The sequence below is a fragment of the Eubalaena glacialis genome, chromosome 11 (assembly GCF_028564815.1).
Source record: "Eubalaena glacialis isolate mEubGla1 chromosome 11, mEubGla1.1.hap2.+ XY, whole genome shotgun sequence".
NCBI classification, from domain to species: domain Eukaryota; kingdom Metazoa; phylum Chordata; class Mammalia; order Artiodactyla; family Balaenidae; genus Eubalaena; species Eubalaena glacialis.
Window position 1 is genome coordinate 61,701,666 of NC_083726.1, and position 9,998 is coordinate 61,711,663.

Genomic DNA, 9,998 nt, shown 5'->3' on the forward strand with positions numbered 1-9,998 from the left:
CTCTTCGCTTCTAAAAAAAAAAAAAAAGCGAAGAAGAAGGAATTTTCAATAGTCCCACTTGTCAAGCGAAGACCATCTTTTAACCTTCAACAGCAGCGAAAGCCGTGTGAACTCTCGGTGAACCAAGATTGAAGTCATAAATCACACGTACAAAGGCGGCTGCGGAGGCTGGCGCGGGCTGCTGCACCTTTAACGCTTTCTGCGGCTGACAGGCGGCCGCCCAGCTAAAGTTCACAGCGCCCGAGGAGGGCCCGCCCCCGCCTACCCTTCCCCCCTCCGGCCCGGGCCCGCCCCGGCCCGGCCCGCGCGCGGCCTCCCGAGCCCAGCCGGGGAGGCCCCTGAGCTGCTCTGGCAAAGGAAGAGGGGGGCGTTTTCTCTCCCGCCAGCCCGCTCCATCCCGGCCGCCGTGTATCTCCGCCCCCCAACCCCCCGCCCCGCTTGCTTTATTTAAATAGGCAACTAGATCCACACGGACACAATAATTTAGTTGGTTTTGTCTTTGGCATTTTCTACAGGACCCCAAGAGATGGACCCTCCACTCCTCGTCCTCCCTCTAGAACTGGCATCCTTCCTCTCTGTCTGTACAGGCCAATTATAGAGATACTTGGGGTTCCAGTAGGATCTGAGTCATTGGAACCGGGAACACCTGGCTGAAACATGCCCTGCAATTACAAAGGATTTTCTCTTTTTTACCTCTTCTTTCTTTTCCTTTTGCCTTTCCTTTCTTTTTAAAAGAGGGCTGGAATGACCTTCCTTGACTAGGGCGGAGAAGTTGGGGTGGGGAAAAGGAAGAACTTCACACAAGGCCCAGCTTTCAGGCCCTCGCAGAGATCTCCCGAGCCGGACTCGCTTCCTTTCCTCGGCCTCCTCCTCCTCCTCCTCCTTCTCTGATCGTTTTTTTTTTCCTCCCCCCACTGTCTTCTCTTCGGTTTAATTAAAGTTCAGCGACTCCACTTGCCTCTCCTCTCATTTCTCTCACAAAGCGGAAACCAGACAGCCCAGCAGCCGCGGGCTGAGCGGTCCCAGCGTAACCACAGGCCGCGCCGGCAGGGCCTCCCCTCGCCCGCCTCCCTCCGCCGCCGGCGCCGACCTCCCGGACCCGGGTCCCTTGGCCATCCACCGTCCCGCAGGTGGGCAGCCGCTGGCCTGGGGGATCTGAACGACTGGGGCTGGGATCGGAGCATCCTGTCTTCCCCTAGACCCTCAGGTTGCACCAGCAAGTTTAGAGGGTGGGTCCCCCCCGACGCAGGCAACCCGCTCCCCCAAACCCATAGCTGACTAATCTGATATGACAAAAGCCCGTGATGGATTTGGTATATGTTAATTCACAATGCCCTTTCCTCCAGAATTTAACTATAAGTTAATACACACCGGAAACCACGCGCAAACACGCTCGTTAATGGGCTTAGGTATTAGCGAGTCCTAACGATGCATACAAATGTGCTCTGCCTCTGTAGGCCCCTCAAGATTTATGGGCCTTGAGCTCTCTGAAGCTGTAAACAAGGAGAAAAAAAAAGAGAGAGAAAGAGAGAGACTGGGGGGGAAGAGACAGAGGCCTGACTCGCCCCTCCAGGTTGTGGGAGAGAAGGGATCTCTGCAAGTGGGTTCTTCCGTACTTTCCTTTCCTTACCAGCGCGTTGTGTGGGTTTTGAAATCGGTTTGGGGGTGGTGTTTGCGCCTGAATGCTGGTGTGCGTGGGCAGTGTGGTGTTTGTGCACTGAGGTAGGAGGATGCCAACCTCCTGTGAATATAGCAGGCATTTGTGGGCATATACCTGTGAGTGTGTGCACCACGCTAGGGGTGTGTGTGTGTGTGTATGAGCACGTGTGACAAGCAGGCCTCCCTCTGGGCCAGGCTGCTGTCCCCTACTCCCCAACCTGGTGAACAGATCTCTAACAACAATCATAATAACAATAAATAATAAAAACAGTAGTTAACAGTCCCTCCCTAGCAGGATAACAATAAAATGCAAGAGGAGATGTTTTGAGGAGGGGACAGGGGAAGGAGTCATGATCACAGCAACCGAGGGCAGACAAGAAAGGAAGGAAGGAAGTTAGCTTCTTCCTATGCCCTTGGGGGGCTGGGTTGGGGAACCCCCTCCCCAGATGAGGTCCTCCGGCCAGAGGAGGAGAAGGAGAGCCCGGAGGCCGCTCTGTCCTGCTTCTCTTTCTCGGCTTTTGCTTTGTGCGATCAGGGGAGGAACCTCCATACCGGGATGGTTAGTGGCTTTGAGGACTCTTTGGAGACCCTGTTTTAAAGAGGAGGCAAAGCGTGCAGGGTCAGGCCCTGCAGGGGCAGAGAGGGATGAGGCGATGACCACAGCCGGGGTCCAGGCCCGGAGAGCGGCCGAGGTGCCCGGGAGGACCAGCCGCCGGGCAGAGATCTAAAAACATTTATGGCCTCGCCCGGAGAGAGGGGAGAGCGAGGTCGGGGCTCCAGTAGCCCAGGGAAAGTTGCCTTCCTGGGGTCTTTTCAAAAAAAAAAAAAAAAGAGAGTGAGTGAGAGAAAGAAGGGAGGGGTTGAGGCGCGTTGAATTTTCCTTCGCGGGCTTGGAGCGGAGCGGATTTCCATAAAGGAAGAGAAGATCACGGTCCCGGCTCCTTCCACGTCCGCCTCATTCTATCCAGGTACAATTTGTTGATAATCTTATTAATTTATGTGTTGGGGGGAGGATGGAGTCATACGTATAGAGATGCGATCGACACTCTCGCGGGGGAGGAAGCTGCCCCACAGTTTCGGGTCTAACGAAATTCCCTCCCTTTAAAAATAATTGTATCCAAAAAAAAAAAAAAAAAAAAACCAAACAGGAAATATAAAAACGCAAATTAGCCAACTTTTTAAAAGAGAAATAAAATAAAATGATCATAACAAATGAGCGTGAGAACTTTAAAAAATTTTAAGTAACAAACCTGGTCAGAGGTTTGGAGTCTTTTTTAGCAGCTGGTGACCCATCTGGTCAGAAAAGAGACCGAGAAGCACACTTTCCACTAAGACACTTCTTTAAGGCCAGTGTAGACACACAAAAATTCGAAAGAGACCCCTGGGCGTCCTCACATTTGAAAACCACACGGGGTGGAGGACACTGTGATACCCAATCGGGCAAAATAACAATAAAAGGAAAGAACAGCGGTCGAAGCGCTGAGCGCGGGGCGCGCCGAGAGGGCCCAGGTTGGGGTTCCAGGCAGCCGCCCAGCGAGGCAGCTGCCCCGGGCGATGGGGCGCCGGGAGGGCTGGACACCGGCGGTGGTGGGCGACCTCGCTGGGTCTCGGCCTCCCCGGCCCGGCCTGCAGCCCTCTTCTCCCAGCCTCCGAGACCCTCCTGGCTCTCTCGGCTCGGATGCCCCGTCGCCCGGTCGGGGGCTTCCCTGGTGCGAGGATTTGGGGCCTAAGACGGGGGACAGTGATTCAGGCCAGGCTCTGCTTCATTTTTCTCCCCCTAGGCCCTCTCCACTTGCCCGAGCTCTCGGCCACCGGGAGACTGACGCGGAAGGGGCTTCTGGGCTGCCCCCCACCAACTCCTGCCTGCTTTCCCCAAGTCCAGCGGCCTCCAGCTCTCTTTGGGGGGAAAATAGCAGTGCCCAAGCACCTCTGCACCGTGCTCTCATCAGGAATATCTTACGAAGAAGAAGAAGAAGAAGAAGAAGAAGAAAGGCGGCTTAGATTCCTGTTTACATCTAGTTCTACAGATCCCTTCCTGTCTGGAGAGTTTATTTATAACTCCCACTATAACTCTCTCTGTTTGGAGGCACTGGTGGCTCTATTGACAGACTGATGTCTAGAAAATATTGCTCTATCTCTAACCATACCTAAATGTGCCGTGGTTGTATTTACAGATTTATGCTTGAGGAAAATATAATTATTACCATTGTATTTGTGCATATACAGTAGTTGTAAGAGCAGATTTATATATGGGAAAATATACGACTCTTTTCTAGCCATCCAGCTTTATGGACATTTGATATCCTGACAGATTAATATTTCTGAGCAGCTATATAGATAAATGTATATCGTTGGAATTATGTATCAGGAGATATATACTTATTGATTGTGATATAGAGTAGTTAGAGCATTCACTTAGAGCCATATATGGCTACGGAGATATTTCTATATTATTATCACTATATATAGGCATATCTATTTATAACTGCATAGTTATAAAAATAGACATAAGTAATTATAGTCCTATATGTACATGCTGCTATCTCGCTAGAGTTATAGACACTTGCGAATATAACTCTATAGAGATATCTGTATGTATATAAGGGTGTAATTATCTCATGATGTGTGTGTATTTGGGCTTAGGCCAGTCTATCTCTGTAGAGGCATATTTATATGCAGGGGCTGGGAGAGACTTGTTCACGGAAATGTTTCCAGAGGGCCAACGGAGAGGCTGTATCTGGCCAACAAGAAAACCAGCTACCAGAATTCTTTACTTATGGAGGATGGAGTTACAAGAGGGTAAACAGAGCATAGGAAGCCTCCAGGAGAGGAGGCAAAAGGAAGGAGATTGGGGCTCGGCACAGATAGTTAGGGAGGAAAGAGGTAAACAGCGGGCACCCACTGAAAGCGGAACCAGCTTTGTGAGGGGCTGGCGCAGGCGGGCATGGGTCTTAAGGAAGGGGAGGCATTGAACTGTCCTACCACCCAGAGATACTCTCCACCGAGGGAGGGAGGGAGAAGGCCTTAAAGGGCCTTCGGTTTGGCTTTTAATGCACCAAAGATCGGCTACCGCCCAACCCCTCTCGCAATCCTGGTGCATTTCTATTGAACCCTAATTTTGGGGTCTCAAAGAGTGGGCTTTAGCGATGAAGAAATATAGGAGGGACAGGGCAGGAAGTGGGGTGCACTTTTGCCACTTCTGCTCTCTGGTAATATGGCCAGAAAATCGAGGTAATGTGACCCAATAAAGTTTGCTTTAGCCTGGGTCTCCTGTGCCCCTGGGGACCCTGGTGGATTGAGGGATGAATTTTCCAGTATTGGGCCTATTCTGATAGGAGTTTGGGAAGGTCTTCCTCACCCCCCCTTCTCTGAGGCCTGGGCTTCAGGGGCCTAATTCTGCTCCATTGGACCACTTCTTCTCTGTTGCTTCCCAAATTGGGGTTTCAAGGGGCCCCTCCAGCTCCCTAATAACCCTGCCTTGGGCCTTTATGGGGAGAATTTGACCTTAATGAGCAGGGACCTGAACCTCTGTCCCTCACTTCTCCTACTCACATCCACATGGCTCTCCTGCCAGCCCCCTTCCAGGTGCCACTGAGCCCAGGCTCCACAGTTCTTCTCCTGCACCAACCATCCCCTGGGAAAAAGACACCCTCAAGCCCACTTCATTTTTTTTAACTGGGGAGTCACAGGCATCTTTGCTGAATGGTTTGCATGAAGGCGTTTCCCCGCTTAGTTTTAGTGGCCAGCAGGGCTTCCAAGATCTCTAGTATGCTGGGAAGGGAGTGGAGACCCCTTGCTGGGGTTAGAAGCCAAGAGCCAGCCTCCCACCCCTGCCCACTGGAATGGAGCTCCAGAGCAGGGACTCTCTCTGCTGCCTGCCACAGAGGGGTCGTCCAATACATATGACTACTTGTTGCAGTAAACTGAATGGCAATCAATTCCAAAGCTTTTGGCGGAGGGAGTCTCACCCTCCCTGACCACTGGCCACCACAGGCTAGGGCATCCGGGTGTCCGGGCTGGAGCCGGGCTGGGGGGTCACGTGGTCACTGGCTGCAGTGGCCTCTGGTGGGGCCAGTGGTTAGTGCCAGGGCAAGAGGGTAGCTTGAGCCCTGAGATGGGGGATTAGGGGGTGGAGTGAGGCACCTGGAGCCAGGAAATAGGGGAGGGGGCAAGGCAGGCTCTGCCCCCACCCTCAGTCTCCTGGTTCCCCAGACCCCCAAATATATTAAAACTAAACCAGAGTTGAGACGTGGGCTGGGATGGAGCTGCCAGTGGGCCTGAGGGGCCCAAAGAGGAACCCCGACTTGATCCATTAAGAAATATACAAATGAAACAAACATAAATCAGTGGAGGCAGTTAGCCCGGCTGAGGAAACACGTCTATGCCTCAGCCCTGCTCCAGGGATGCTACCAAACTGATCAGAATTAATGTTTGAAAAATTTTTTTAACTGTAAAAGGGCTCACAAATTTTCTGATCCAGTCATACCCCCTGCTCAGGTTGTTTCATATGGTTATTTCTTAATTGTCCTAATTCCCCCTTGCTTTGGTCCCTGCAGAATACTTCCTTCTGGGAGTTTGGGGACAGGCAGTCACTGGCATGGGGTGAGATAGGCAGGTTCAGAGCTTCCCCATCTAGCGAGGATCCAGGTCTGCAGGATCCCATCAAGGCTTGAAGCAGGGAGAACCCTCCCAAATTTGGTTCCTTTTTCTCCTAAGGACCCTTAGAGGCCATCTGCCCGGTGTCTGGGTAAGGGACTGAGGTCCAGAGAGGGGGTAAGTTAAACCTGGAATCTCATTTCTAGTCCCCCAGCCTTTGACAGTTTCCTCTGCAGACAACCGGTCCCCACCGCCCCCGCCCCCCCCCCCCCGCAAAAACCCAATGCCCACCCAGTTGGTGGATGCTTTCCCTATGGAAATGCAGACAGAGAACTGACAGGCCTGCATTTGCATATGTTTGCCTAAGCTGGACTCTGGGCAGGTAGCTGGACTCTGGGCAGGTATCTGGGCTCGGGCCAGGAGGTGGAGGTGGTTTGCTGTAACCACAGAACCCGCAGGGTTCAAATAACAATTGTCTTTGGCCAAAAGGCGGGAAATGAAGAGATGCTGGCCATACGCTGTTGAGCCTGGAGAGGTTGGGTCCCTTTACCTGGGCTGGAATGGCTCTTAGCTGTTTCTGGGTACCAGACCCCTTTGAGAGGCTGTTAAAAACAATCTGCTCTGTCCCCAGCCAAGCACATACACAGTGTAGACAGTTGCCGGGATTATATGGGGCTGGGAAGCCTGGGATCTCTGGGTTGGGTGTCCCTAATGTATATATTTATTTACCCTTTATTTCTGTGACCCATCCCCAGTGGTCTGCTTTTTGCCCTCACTGAGTCCTCCCCAGGTATAAGCCCTGCCTTTCTTGGCAAAGCGCTTTTCCTGCTTTCCTTCATGAGCAGAGGTACCAGGCAGAGGCCTTACACGTTTCTGCTGAGCTCCTTATCTGCTCCCCTGCAGAAACCGGGCAAGTGGCTGTTAACTGAAGCCTGGTCTCCACTGCCCAGTTACTCCACTAATTCCTGAGGGTGGGGGAGTCTGGGGGCATCCTGGCAGCAGTGGAGGCCTGGCTATAAGGGGACCAATTCCCATCTCTAGTGGAAACTTGGATGCGAGGAGCAAGTTGCAATTGCTATAATAATAGTCATAATAATAACAATAATAATTTATTTAGCATATCATTAGATGTGTATTTATTGTCTTCCCTCGGCTTTTTCACAAGTGTCTCCTAAGGAAGTCTCACAACACCCAGAGGAGACAATAATAAGCTAATTACCACCCTTCAGCTCCTTCTCCTCCTCCCATCCACAAAGTCACCCTCTCAGGGATGGAGCATTTACAGAACCCCTCCCGGTGTTTCACACCTGCTTAACAGTCTCCCCAGTCCCAATTCTCCTCTCCCATTCCCAGATTTTTCCATCCCTGTTAGGGAAGTTTCCCCATAATTAGGAGGAGGAAAGGCCGGGGAGGGGGGTAGCTGAGGCCCAGAGAGTTGTAGGTATTAATATTGTTTCCCTGACATCACAGCAGTATCTAGGATAACGTGGGAGGAACCAAATTCTTAACTTCTCTGATTGCTCTTTTGGGGCAGAAACTGCCTGCCCAGGATTCCCAGGCAGACCGGGTTAGAGAGGGTACTTGATGCCAAAACATCTGAATTCAGATGCCAAAACATCTGAATCAAGTGTAGACGGGTGGCCCATCCTACAAATGTAACAACATCAGTGGCCTTCAGACTGTTCAGGCCAGACCTCGGAGATGCCAGGCCCCAAACATCTATTGGCCTCTTTTGGCAATGGAAAGAAAAGGAGGAGAGAAGGGAGGAGGGAAAGAAGGAAAGAAGGAAGACATGTGTGTGTTTGTGTCTGTATATACATATGTATATAAATTTATCCATACATACATATTCATACACATATTTTTTCCTGAGTAAATAACCATGACAGTGGGTATACTTTTTAAAATATTTCTTTGTACTTTTAAATGTAAATTCCTATCTTCTCAGAGATTATAATTAAAATGAAAACCAGACACATGTTTTTGGATGACAGATTCTGGGTAGACCCAGAAGCTTGGACCATCTAAAAGACCCCCTGGAGTCCCAGTGATCTGCAGAGTACACTCCTAGTTACTCATTCCTCAGCCCCAGTCCAGGGTGGGGAACTGAAGCTGCTGTCATGGTAGTCTTGGTCAGAGACAGAGCTGCTTGGCCAGTCATTCAGGTCCTGGGTGTTGCTGCTTAGACCACCAGGATGCTGAGGCCAGCCCTCCACCTCTCTGCCCAAGTACACAATTGCTCCTGGAAAGAAGCCAGTCTGGGCGGGAGGGTGCAAGAGCCAGGTAAAGTCAATATCAAGGTGAACTGGAAAAGTTAGAATTGCATCTACTTCTTAGCCTCTCTAAACCGTAGGTGGCATAGTTGACATTCTCAGCAGGTCCCATAGCCCATTTGGTGTCTTTTCTTCTTTTTCTAGTCCTCATGTCTTTCTGCTGCCCACACTTTCCACTGTATCCCTCTGGCCTTTCCATATCCCCAGTCCTATCAAAAAACTTACTTGTCCTGAGTCCCAGCCCAGTATCCACTGGGTAAAAGCCAGATTGCCAGATTGGGAAACCTTAACTAATGTGTTCACATGTACATTCTCCCAGGAAATTGTGTGCTTTTTGGTAGGGATCTGCAGGGACCATTGCCCAGGTGGAAAGAAATAGCTATAATGATGGAACTTCAGATCCATGGCAAGTGGCATGATATAGATTTGTGTGAGGGTGGTATATGATTTTTCTTAAACCATATCATGAAGGCAGCCACCCATCCTGTCTGTGGGGAAGACCATTTTTGCCCCAAACCTAAGGTTTCCAGGCTGCTTTGAGGGGTCCAGAACTCTTTCTTCCTCTTTTATCACCAGTTTTTGAGGGGTCAAATTAAGTTGGAAAAAGACTGGATTCCATTCAGGTGAGAAGATTATGCATGAATTATCAGGGTTTGGGCTTCTGATTTGTTCAGAATATGGTGATTATTCATTCCATGACTCAGTTCCAATTCATGGGTAGCGTCATGAAGCCCTCTCAATACTCATAACTATAATAGCTGCCATTTATAGAGGATTACTATATGCCAGGTGCTTTATACTGAATTTGATGAGGAAATGTGATCTCAGAAAGGTTAAGTCACCTGCCCAAGGTCGCTGAGCCAGGTTTGAACCCTGGCTGTGTGTTTCCCCATCTGCTAGGTCTTAACAGTTCCAAATCATGCCTCCTGGGTTAAATAAACAGAAGATAACCATGGAAAGGAAAAAATAATTTTTTTCTGAAATAGTTTTACATCGTCTGGACACACAGAGGCAGCTCCACGAGGCACTTCTATGCTGGCCGATCCAAGTGCATGTACACTCAGAATTTTCATCTCCCTGAATTCAGCTTTTCTGTCAGTCTCTGTGATTTTTTCAGCATGATGACTAGCCTCCCCACTTAGAGTCAGCCCTTTCCCAAGACTGGAAATATACCCAGAGTTCAGGCACCTGGTTTCTAGGGGAGTCCTTGAGTTCCCACTTCCCCAGGCAGAGTCTAGTTTTCCCCTAAGGCTTAGCCAACGTGAAACTGAGAAGTATCTAGAGATTAATCTTCAGAGCTCCTCGTTTCCCTGAGCATCCCCCCTAAGCACTACTTTTCTGATTCTATCCTTGTTTGATAAAGTATCCCAGCGGTGCTTTTGTATTTTAAAGGATGTGATGTGCAGAGGACTGCACTTAACACCATGTGCCCTAATGGTGGAACTTAAGGCATTTCAGCAGCAGGATAAT